Here is a 10,146-nt window from a genome sequence, read left to right as displayed (position 1 = left end):
CTCGGGGTCATTCTAGGCCGGCCTCAAATGACTATCCAGCGGTCGTCTTCTTCTTCTTCAGCGTTCCCGGCCATGTTCAGACGGTCAGTCGTCCCGGGGGTCAATTGTGGGTAATCAGGATCGACCCTCTCCGGTTGGAAATTACCCCCCTTTCTACGGGTCTAATCAAGCTGTTGACAAAGGAAGTGGGGGATTTGGAGGGGTATGGGGCGGGAGGGGCAGTGGGGGGGGGAGAGGGGAGGAGGGTAGTTCTGAACCATCCTGTACTGACCCCTCCACCGGTCCCTCTGCTATCTCCATTATATCTGAACTGCAGCAAAATAAATGTGAAGGTGGAAAGGGGTGGGGGGTAAATGTGGAGTGATGGCCTAGAGGTAACGCGTCCACCTAGGAAGCGAGAGAATCTGAGCTCGCGGGTTCGAATCACGGCTCAGCCGCCGATATTTTCTCCCCCTCCACTAGACCTTGAGTGGTGGTCTGGACGCTAGTCATTCGGATGAGACGATAAACCGAGGTCCCGTGTGCAGCATGCACTTAGTGCACGTAAAAGAACCCACGGCAACAAAAGGATTGTTCCTGGCAAAATTCTGTAGAAAAATCCACTTCGATAGTAAAAACAAGTAAAAAAAGAAGAAAAAAAACACAAAAAAACTGCACGCAGGGGGAAAAAAAGGGGGGGGGGGGGGCTGTAGTATAGCGACGCGCTCTCCCTGGGGAGAGCAGCCCGAATTTCACGCAAAGAAAACTGTTGTGACAAAAAAGAAATACAAATGCAAATACAATGTAAAAGCCTATATTGAATCTAACTGGACCAAATTTACCCCCCGATGTCATTTGAAGCAAGCCTAGAATGACTCCCATAATTACACATTACGAGGGTGGGGGTTAAAATCCATTTAGGGGCAATGTTTTTAAAAGCGAATATGTGAAATGCTTTTATTTGAGAACATATGTTTATTACTCTTGTTTGATCAAGTTATCTGCGTGTGTGGGGTGGGGTGGGGGTGGGGGGTGCGGTGCGGGTGTGTGCTGATTATCTGGTTGTGGTTTTCCGCAATTCATCTTTATTCTTATCTTATCTGTCTATTATAATCAATGTGCAGTATAGTAGGCTATGTTTATAATTATATTCAAATAATGTTTCTTAATTCTTTCTGTTTTTACATTAAGAATACTAGTTATTACCTGCAGTGTGTGGATGTATGTATGAAACGATGTATGTGATATTTTTTACATTTGTATCTTCGTAATATTTGTTGGGGCTGTTGTTGGCTTTTACAGTTATGGTCCCCATGTTCTTTACTTGTCTATGTTGTGATAATGCACCTGACCAAATTTCTCCAGGTGGAGATAATAAAGTTATTCTTATCTTATCTTATCTTTCTGACCGGTTGAAGTTTGCCCCCGGGGTTTGTCCCAGGCTAACCCCGGGAAACGGAGTACGGCTACCTATAAGGCGGGATAAAAAAAACAACAAACGGTCATACACGTAAAAGCCCACTCGCGTACATACGAGTGAATGTGGGAGTTGCAGCCAACGAACGAAGAAGAACAGGAGGAATCACAGGCTAGTGTATGTGTATCCCGGGGTTGATCCAGGCTGGCCAGGTTTAATCCCGGGGTAAAGGCCACCAGGGGAACGAATAGGCTGCAGCACCGGAGAGGAAAGATCACGGCCGTTTTCACTTTTACATGGTTCGCTATAAATCATACCGCTGTTTAAAAACTCGGCTCCTATCGATATCGATTCTTCGCCCTTGTGGCGTTGAGTTTTCATGTTGTTGTTTTTGTTGTTGTTGTTGTTTTTCAAGATTTTCTCGCTGGGGTGACAGACACACTGAAAAAAAAACCCATCAAGAACGCCTTGATTCTCCGGGTTTAGGTCGAAATAAAGCATGAAGGAAGAAAGAAAGAAAGAAAAGAAAAGAAAGTGGAAGAATAAAAGGAAGATAGGAAAGAAGAACGTTAAATAAAAAATATATATATAAATAAAGAAAATAACAGAAGAAAAATTGGAAGGCAGGAAGGGAGGGTGAATGGGAAGAGAGTCAAAATGAAAAAAAAAAAGAAATAAAAGGAAATAAAGAAACAAAAGAAACGAATACAAAAATAAAAGATAGATAAATAAATGCAAAAATAACTAAATACAAAGGAAAACAAAGGAAGAGATGAAAGGAGACAAAGAATGGTAATCGTAATGTGCCTGCTCGTGGTGTCTCGCAACTTTCACTCTCACACTCCTTTCAGATACCTGTCATCTGTATACACTGGCCAATCAGATTCTCTGTCTCACACACCATGGCGAAAACCAAAGGACAAAGAACGAGTACTACGAACGAACAATGGGCTGGTGGACAAGTGGTAACGTGTCCGCACAGGAAGCGAGACAATCTGAGGGTGCTGGATGGAATCCCAGACTCGGCATTACTTTCTCCCCCTCCACTAGACCTTTGGTGGCGGCGGTCTGGACGCTAGCCATTCGAGTCAGACGATCACCGAGGTCCCGTACGTAGCATGCATTTAGTGCACGTAAAAGAGCCCACGGCAACAAAAAGATTTTTCCTGGCAAACATGCAGAAAAACTCTATTTGGATTGTAAAGAAAAACACACTTGCTGGCAAAAAAAGGGAAAGATAACAATTAAAAAAAAAAAAGGTGGTGTTGCGCTGTGGCTTCCATAGAAGAGAGCAGCTCGAATTTCACACCTAGAAATCTTTTGTGACAAAAAGTAACACGATACGATACGATACGATGCGATACAATGCAATGGAATGCCGTATGATACGATTCACACTCCCTTCAACCTCCTGTGATCGTTGTGTACACCTTGAGATGTTTTTTCTTCTTGTTGTTCCTCTTTTTTCTTTTTTTCTTTTTTCACAAGCCAAAAGCCAATGGACATTGAGCGATTCCTACGAACGTAAGTCCCTTTGATTCCAATTCCCCGCACCCGCAGCATGACGCAAATCCAGGCCGTCTGTCTTGCCGTAAATCGCCAACCGCGTCTCTTCCGCGACACCAAGCGGTCAGATAAAGGAAATAAGATTCCGTCCGACACTGCCGGTAACTCGCTTGATCCTTCTGTGTCTGTGTTTAAGATCATGTCGGTTCATGTTCATTTTGGTGAAAGAATTCTGTTTAATGTCACATCACTTGAAATTACAGCGGTTATTGTTGACATCTGAGTGAAGTGTTGATTTTCAAATTTCAACATTGTTTAAAAAAATAAATAAATAAATAAATAAACAAAAAGGAGAGGAGGGTGGATGTTGTGTGATGAGTTGGGAGAAACAGGACAGTTGGAGGGTAGAATCTTCTTCTCCTCTTCTTCTTCTGCGTTCACTCGTATGCACACGAGTGGGCTTTTACGTGTATGACCGTTTTTACCCCCGCCATGTAGGCAGCCATACTCCGTTTTCGGGGGTGTGCATGCTGGGTATGTTTTTGTTTCCATAACCCACCGAACGGTGACATGGATTACAGGATCTTTAACGTGCGTATTTGATCTTCTGCTTGCATATACACACGAAGGGGGTTCAGGCACTAGCAGGTCTGCACATACGTTGACCTGGGAGATCGTAAAAATCTCCACCCTTTACCCACCAGAATCAAAGATAAATGTTTGAAATACATTAGAAATAAAAATAATGAACAGTACTCCATGGGTTTCGTAAAAAGGAAGACGTTAATTCAATGAGAGAAACAACTGATAAAGAACGTAAAAAAGTCAAAAAACATCAACGTTCCCAGTCACTGTAGATGTCACACATGTTCATGTATGTAAAGCTTCATAAATTCCCTGTCCAGAATGATACGCTTAATTTTAACATCACTGGGACAATTGCCCCTTGTTTCGTTGTCGGCAGAATTGTGAAAGCTTTTGTGAATGTAAGGTCAGCTCCACCAGGGATACTCATAACATTTGAATTCATGATCGCAAAGTATTAAGTCTTATCCGTTTATGAGGAGATTGGACGGGAGGCTTGAGAGGAAATTAATGTAGTTTCGTCCATGTGCTGAATTCAGCAGAAGCTGTAGAACACACCACAATTATACAGACTTCACGGAAAGTTACAGACCATTTCATAAAATCAGGTACGTTTTCATGCAAAAAAAAATAATAATAAAAAAAAATCGAGAAATGATCTAAATTGTACAGGATGCATATGCCCTTCCAATCGACGTTTCAGATGTGCAGATCTGCTAGTGCCTGAACCCCCTTCGTGTGTAAATGCATGCAGAAGATCAAATACGCACGTTAAAGATCCTGTAATCCATGTCAACGTTCGGTGGGTTATGGAAACAAGAACATACCCAACATGCACACCCCCGAAAGCGGAGTATGGCTGCCTACATGGCGGGGTAAAAACGGTCATGCACGTAAAAGCCCATTCGTGTACATGCGAGTGAAAGTGGGAGTTGCAGCCCATGAACGCAGAAAAAAAAGATGTTTCACTGTCAAGATAATATGGAAGCGCAAATGCAAAAAAAGCGCCTGTGGTTATGAGCGATGTTCATCACAGTGGCTGCATACACAGCTGTCTGCCCCAAATTCACCATCAGCTCACCATGCCCTGAGGATGGAAACTGCCAGTCTGCCAGTGTTCCTTATCTTTTTGTGAACCCTGTTGTTTCGTGGGCTGATTACATATGAGGCAGCAGAACACCACCATTATATCAATTCAGTGGATTCTGTGTGTGTGTGTGTGTGTGTGTGTGTGTGTGTGTCAGCGCAGATTTTCCTTTCTTTATTTATCAACTGAGCATACTTTACAGACATTTTATGTTACGCTGCTTTATTTACTTTTTATGTTGTTTTAGTTTGTTTCTTTATTTTTCTATCTTTCATTTATTCGTAGTTATAAACAATCCGATGTTTGTGAAGGAGAACGGATTTCGTATAGTTTCGCGTAGCACAAATACGAACAGAATTACGAAACTGTCTTGGTAGTTTTATTGTCAGTACTTTTCTTTTTTTTTAATTTTTTTTTATATTCAGGTTCATGGTCATGTGTGTGTGTGTGTGTGTGTGAGAGAGAGAGAGAGAGAGAGAGAGAGAGAGAGAGAGAGAGAGAGAGAGAGAGTCTGTTTCGTTTTGAAATTAAACTCAATATCATCAACGGAGATAGCCTTTTTTTTTCTTTTTCTTTCTTTTTTAAGAAACCAACCAACTCAACACCGACAGCTGTGTGAGAGTAAGATGTGAATACCAATCGTCGCTCTATGGTTTCCCAGTCGCCCTAAAAACAAATCGATATTCGTGGTGGAAAAGGTGAGGAGGGAGGAGGAGGCAATTTAGGAGAAGATGCTAATTGGTTTCTCAAGTGTTGAGTGGGGAGAAACAGACTGGGGGGAGGGGGTGGGGGGGAGGGGGGCTGAGGGGTGAGGAAGGGTAGGACAGATGTCACACACGCACGCACACGCACGCACGCACACACACACACACACACACACACACACACACACACACACACACACACACACCGAAAAGTTTCATAATTTCTTCTGTTCTTTCAAGTGTTTGTTTGTAAACGATTTCCGCGGCAATTGGTAAACCCACATATTTGTTGGTTTTGAACGTGTAATTACAATGATATCTTTTTCTTTTCTTTCTTTTTTTAATTTTTTTTTATTAAATCAATGTTTCCTTGAGAAGCCCTGGCTTGTGTCATTTTAATCTATTTCAATTAAATGATAACGTTTGGTATTGGGGGAAATAGATAATAGACAAACAAACAAATGAATAAATAAACACTATTCGTTGCACTAGTTTGGGAACACTTTTCCCAATTCTTTTTACAGCTGTGTTCTAATTATTGCACATACTTCTCATAATTAAAAAAAAAAAGTTTTCATCGCCTAAAACATCATCTGCAGTGATACATCATCATCGTCATCATCATCTCCAGCAACAACGACAACGGTAGGCTAAATCGTAGTACAATAAATTGAGCGACAAAAGAGTAGATCTTTTGTACTGGATGCAACTATAAACGCTCCACGGTTTTCTTTCTTTTGTTTTCTTTTTTCTCGTCAGACAGCACCACCTCATGTATCTATTCAACTGAAGTGCACAAATAGAATTGTACATTGATGTCCACTTTTAGGTATGCGTTTGCGTTCATATATGAAGCGTATGAAGATATACACTATCATAAAACTGTTGAAAAGAATATATATTCAACTGATGAAAGCACCCTGAAAAGCAAAGTAACCAGTATACGATTTGCGTAATTTTATATTCATGTGTGTGTGTGTGTGTGTGTGTGTGTGTGTGTGTGTGTGTTAATATTCACATAGATAAACAGATGCATGGGCAAAACTATTAAAAGGGGGCATAAAACAACAACAAAAAACAAAAACAAACAAAAAACAACAACAACAACAACAAAACAACCCACAAACAAATCATTACACACATAACTAAAAAAACACAAAACAAAAACCCAAACCAACACGACCTTTCCTTTGAGAGATACACGTACTCGCATGTTGATGTAACAACATTAGAAACGAAACTTCAACAAACCAATCAACAAAAGCATTCAAAACAAAGTTCTCACACCAAAAAATAAACAAACAAACAAACATACTCACCAACCCGCATCCCAGCAAAAAATCAAACATCTCGGAAGTCCAAAGAATCTGGAAACTCCAAACTTTTCCCCGCCCTGTTTTCCTTGGAAGAGGAGAGAGTGTGTGAGACGCAAAAACTCTTGCTCCTCTCCTCACGTGGACACGCCGCAAGCAACAAGTCAAGTCTCGGCCCCGACTGAAACAGGGCGAAAAGTGAAGAGGAGGAGGAGGAGGGTTGAGTAGGAGAAGCGACGTGCGCATGAGGAGGAGGAGGGGGAGGAGTAGTCGGGTGGACGGGCGGGCGAAGGAGAAATGGGGAGGAAGGGGGACAGAGTGGGATGGAGGTGGGTAAAAGTCTACCACGCGTCAATAATCTGGGTAAACGTGCAGCTGTTAGTCAGTCAGTGCTAAAGGGGGTTTAGGTGGGGGGTGGGGGTCGGGGGGTGGAGGGGGATGGTACAGATGTGGTATATCGGAAACGTGTTGGCTCCGAGCCGTGGTCGTGTCGTACGTCAGATTGGCAACTGCCGTGTTAACGACGTAACCCTCCCTGTCTGTCTGTCACTCAGCGCCGCTGCTGTTGCCTCTGCTGCCCGCAAGCCCTCGCCGGACCATTGATCCGGACTTGCCTTGCCTTGCCCAGTGGCCCAGCCCAGCCCCAACCAACTGGCCGCCCTTGATGGCAGGGCCCTGTCGTCTGATGTGATGGGGATCTCTCTCTCTCTCTCTCTCTCTCTCTCTCTCTCTCTCTCTCTCTCTCTCTCCTGCCATGCGGCGAAGTGGAGAGGGAAAATGTGCGCATTTTCACGAGAAATTAATTGGAATCGCTCCTCGCTACATGCGGTGTAATCCTTCTTTTTTATGTTTCACTCACTGACTGCGGCTGGCTGAAATCGCTCGAATGAAAAGAAAGGAAGACAGAAAGAAAGAAAAGAAGAAAAGAAATAGAATGAAAGAACTTTTGAAAGTTCTTTTAGGAGCATTTTACTTCCTTTTTTTATCCATGTTTTAGTATGTTTTTTTTTATCTTTTAACTCAAACGTGCAGTAATAACAAAACAATGTGAATTATTTCGCACAGATCATCATGTATACATTTTGCATACACTTTAATCAGTTACTTAACTGCTTTTCTTTTAGGAAAAAGATACTTTATTATTTCAACTCCCAAAGAAAACTGGAGTGCTGATAACTTGTTATGGGTGAGCAAATCTTTAACGCATCGATCGTTACAATCGGTTCTGGTTTTGCTTTTTTGGCATGATCAGGAAATTCAAAATTTCACACTCGAAGTGAAATTGCTTATTTGATTCTCACGGCTGCTTCAGAACTCACATGCTATTTATTGATCTGCTTTTCCTCCCCAACGAACGAACTGTGAGTGAGTTAACTGACTGCGCCACTTTGATGAGGTCTTGATGTGATGAGATGAGGTTCTTCGTCCACCCAACGAAGGAGTAGGGTAGGAGTCACTAGTGTTGGGGAGCTTGTACATGCATTTTTCAAGTCAACTCCAAAATCTCCAAAGAGAAATTTACAGTAAGGAGAAATTAATTGGAAGCATTGTATATGCATGGTTGATTTTTCTAGCATGCGTGGCACAAGTTTAGCATGGTTTCACTGGTTAACAAAAATCGATGTTGTGGGGGAGGGATGGAGGGTGGCGAGGGGGTGAGGGGTGGGGGCAAAATGAGAAAAAATGATGAATTAAAACCACTCAATTGTTCTCCTTGTGCGACTGTCTTACCTGTGCTGTTGTTACTGCTTGCTACTGCTGTTGTTTTTGTTTCAAGCATGAGTAAATAACGAAACGAAAGGTATATCTTTTACTTCTGCATGTACTTAAAAAAAAATATTTGTCCAATACACAAAGCTACAAGTTGTTCTTGTGAGTGAAGGACGTTGTAGTATTCTTAGCAACAGAACAAAATAACAAGTGGAATGCAAGTTAACTTTCACCAACGAGAAAAATTGAATGCGTCATTGCAATCGCTTTTCGTGGAATTTCAAATCGCTTACTTGCTTGTTGCTCGCCAATAACACGATTGCGCGTGCCATTGATCTGTGAACGAACTAGCTGTGAGTGAACCAGTTGTGTGTGTGTGTGTGTGTGTGTGTGTGTGTGTGTGTGTGTGTGTGTGTGTGTGTTGTTTTATTTTGTTTTGTTTTGTTTAGAATTTATTTTGCTGCCCTATCATCATCTGCGCCGTTTCAGTGGCATTACGCCCACACAGCTCATTCCGAGCCCCACATACACGGCCACACCAGGGTTCCACTGTATGAGCCCCAGCGTCGGCAGTCCACAGAGAAATATGGATGTCAGGCTGCCAGGAGGCCACGTACCAGAGAAAACCATGTACTGCTCCTGAGTCACTTCGGTGTGTTTATTAATGCCTGTTCTTACTTGACATAAACAGAACAAGACCAACTAAGCTCCCTACTGACGATAATAATCTCTTTGTCGCGGAGCCAGACTGTGTGAGCTCCGCCCCCCAGAATGGAGACCGCCACCACATCCCACCAACGACAGTCCACCATGACTCTGCCTGAGCCTTGATGAGGTTCTCCCAGTGATGTGGGGACAATGTGCGGTCTTTCACGGTAAATCAATTACAGTCCGTCGCTGTTTGTGGCGATTTGTTCTTGCCAGCCAAGGTTAGAAGGAAAGAAAGAAAGGAGAAAGAAAAAAAGAAAGAAGAGAAAAAAAAAGGTGAGAAATGGCGGGGACATTCTCCAAGTTGAAATGGTTTACCTTAGCTGTTGTCTCCCTTTTCTTGTGAAGAACAACTGATAGGGTAATTTCCGGTGTACATGCATGTTGTTTGCTTTAATGAATGGAGGTTTAGGGGTGGTGGAGGTGGCCACGGGATAATACGTTTGTTTGTGAACACACATAAACTTAATGGTTCGTTTATTCAATAATATTGTTGTTGTTTTGATTCATGTACGTGGTGATGACAAATACAAAACAAAACAAAGCAAAACAAACAACAATAACAACAACAAAAAGAGAATTGATATGCACAGATCATCATTTGTTTTTTGTAACTTAAGGAGAGAGGCGAAGTGTGAGGCTGTTCTTCCTTGCAGAAGAGAGATTACTCCACCCCACCCCCTCACCCCACGAAATTGGGAGTGCCACTGGCTTGTTCAGAGAAAGTCCTCACAGTTTTGTTACAATCATTTTGCCTTTGTTATAAGGAATGCTTTTGTTATAAGGAAATTCTAAATTCGCACAAGAACTGAATTTGATTTATGATTCTTCTTCAAAGAAAACTTTGAATCCTCCTCCCCCACCCTCCCACACCCAAGGGAAAATAGAATGCTGCGTTCTTCTCGTCGGAGGAGGAAATTGTGAATTTTGCTTTGAAAATTAGAACTGGTTTTGTGTTGTTTTAGGATAACAGTTTCCATGGGACTAGGCACATTGCTGTGTTTGATGTTCCTGAAGCTAGCAAATTTTACATTCCGCTCCAAGAGAGGAATGGCTGATGTAGTCTTCTTGCTGGGATTTTGTAATCATAAAATCTGAACTGCAATGCTGTGTTCCGTTTTGGCAAAATCTTAAAAG

At 42.3% G+C, this 10,146-nt stretch overlaps 1 protein-coding gene across 1 annotated transcript in view; it reads right to left on the bottom strand.

Annotated features, from left to right (window-relative positions):
* LOC143294032 (neuronal acetylcholine receptor subunit alpha-10-like) overlaps positions 1–6,714 on the bottom strand; it is a 131,446-nt gene extending 124,732 nt beyond the window's left edge. The window contains exon 1 of the mRNA XM_076605431.1: positions 6,598–6,714. The gene's annotated coding sequence lies outside the window, so the exon portion shown is untranslated. The remainder of the gene's footprint in view (positions 1–6,597) is intronic.
* Between the last annotated feature and the right edge of the window lie 3,432 nt (positions 6,715–10,146).

This window comes from Babylonia areolata, chromosome 19 (genome assembly GCF_041734735.1).
Source record: "Babylonia areolata isolate BAREFJ2019XMU chromosome 19, ASM4173473v1, whole genome shotgun sequence".
In the NCBI taxonomy this organism is placed as follows: domain Eukaryota; kingdom Metazoa; phylum Mollusca; class Gastropoda; order Neogastropoda; family Buccinidae; genus Babylonia; species Babylonia areolata.
Note: the sequence above shows the minus strand (reverse complement) of the source record. Positions and strands in the feature narration are given on the sequence as shown.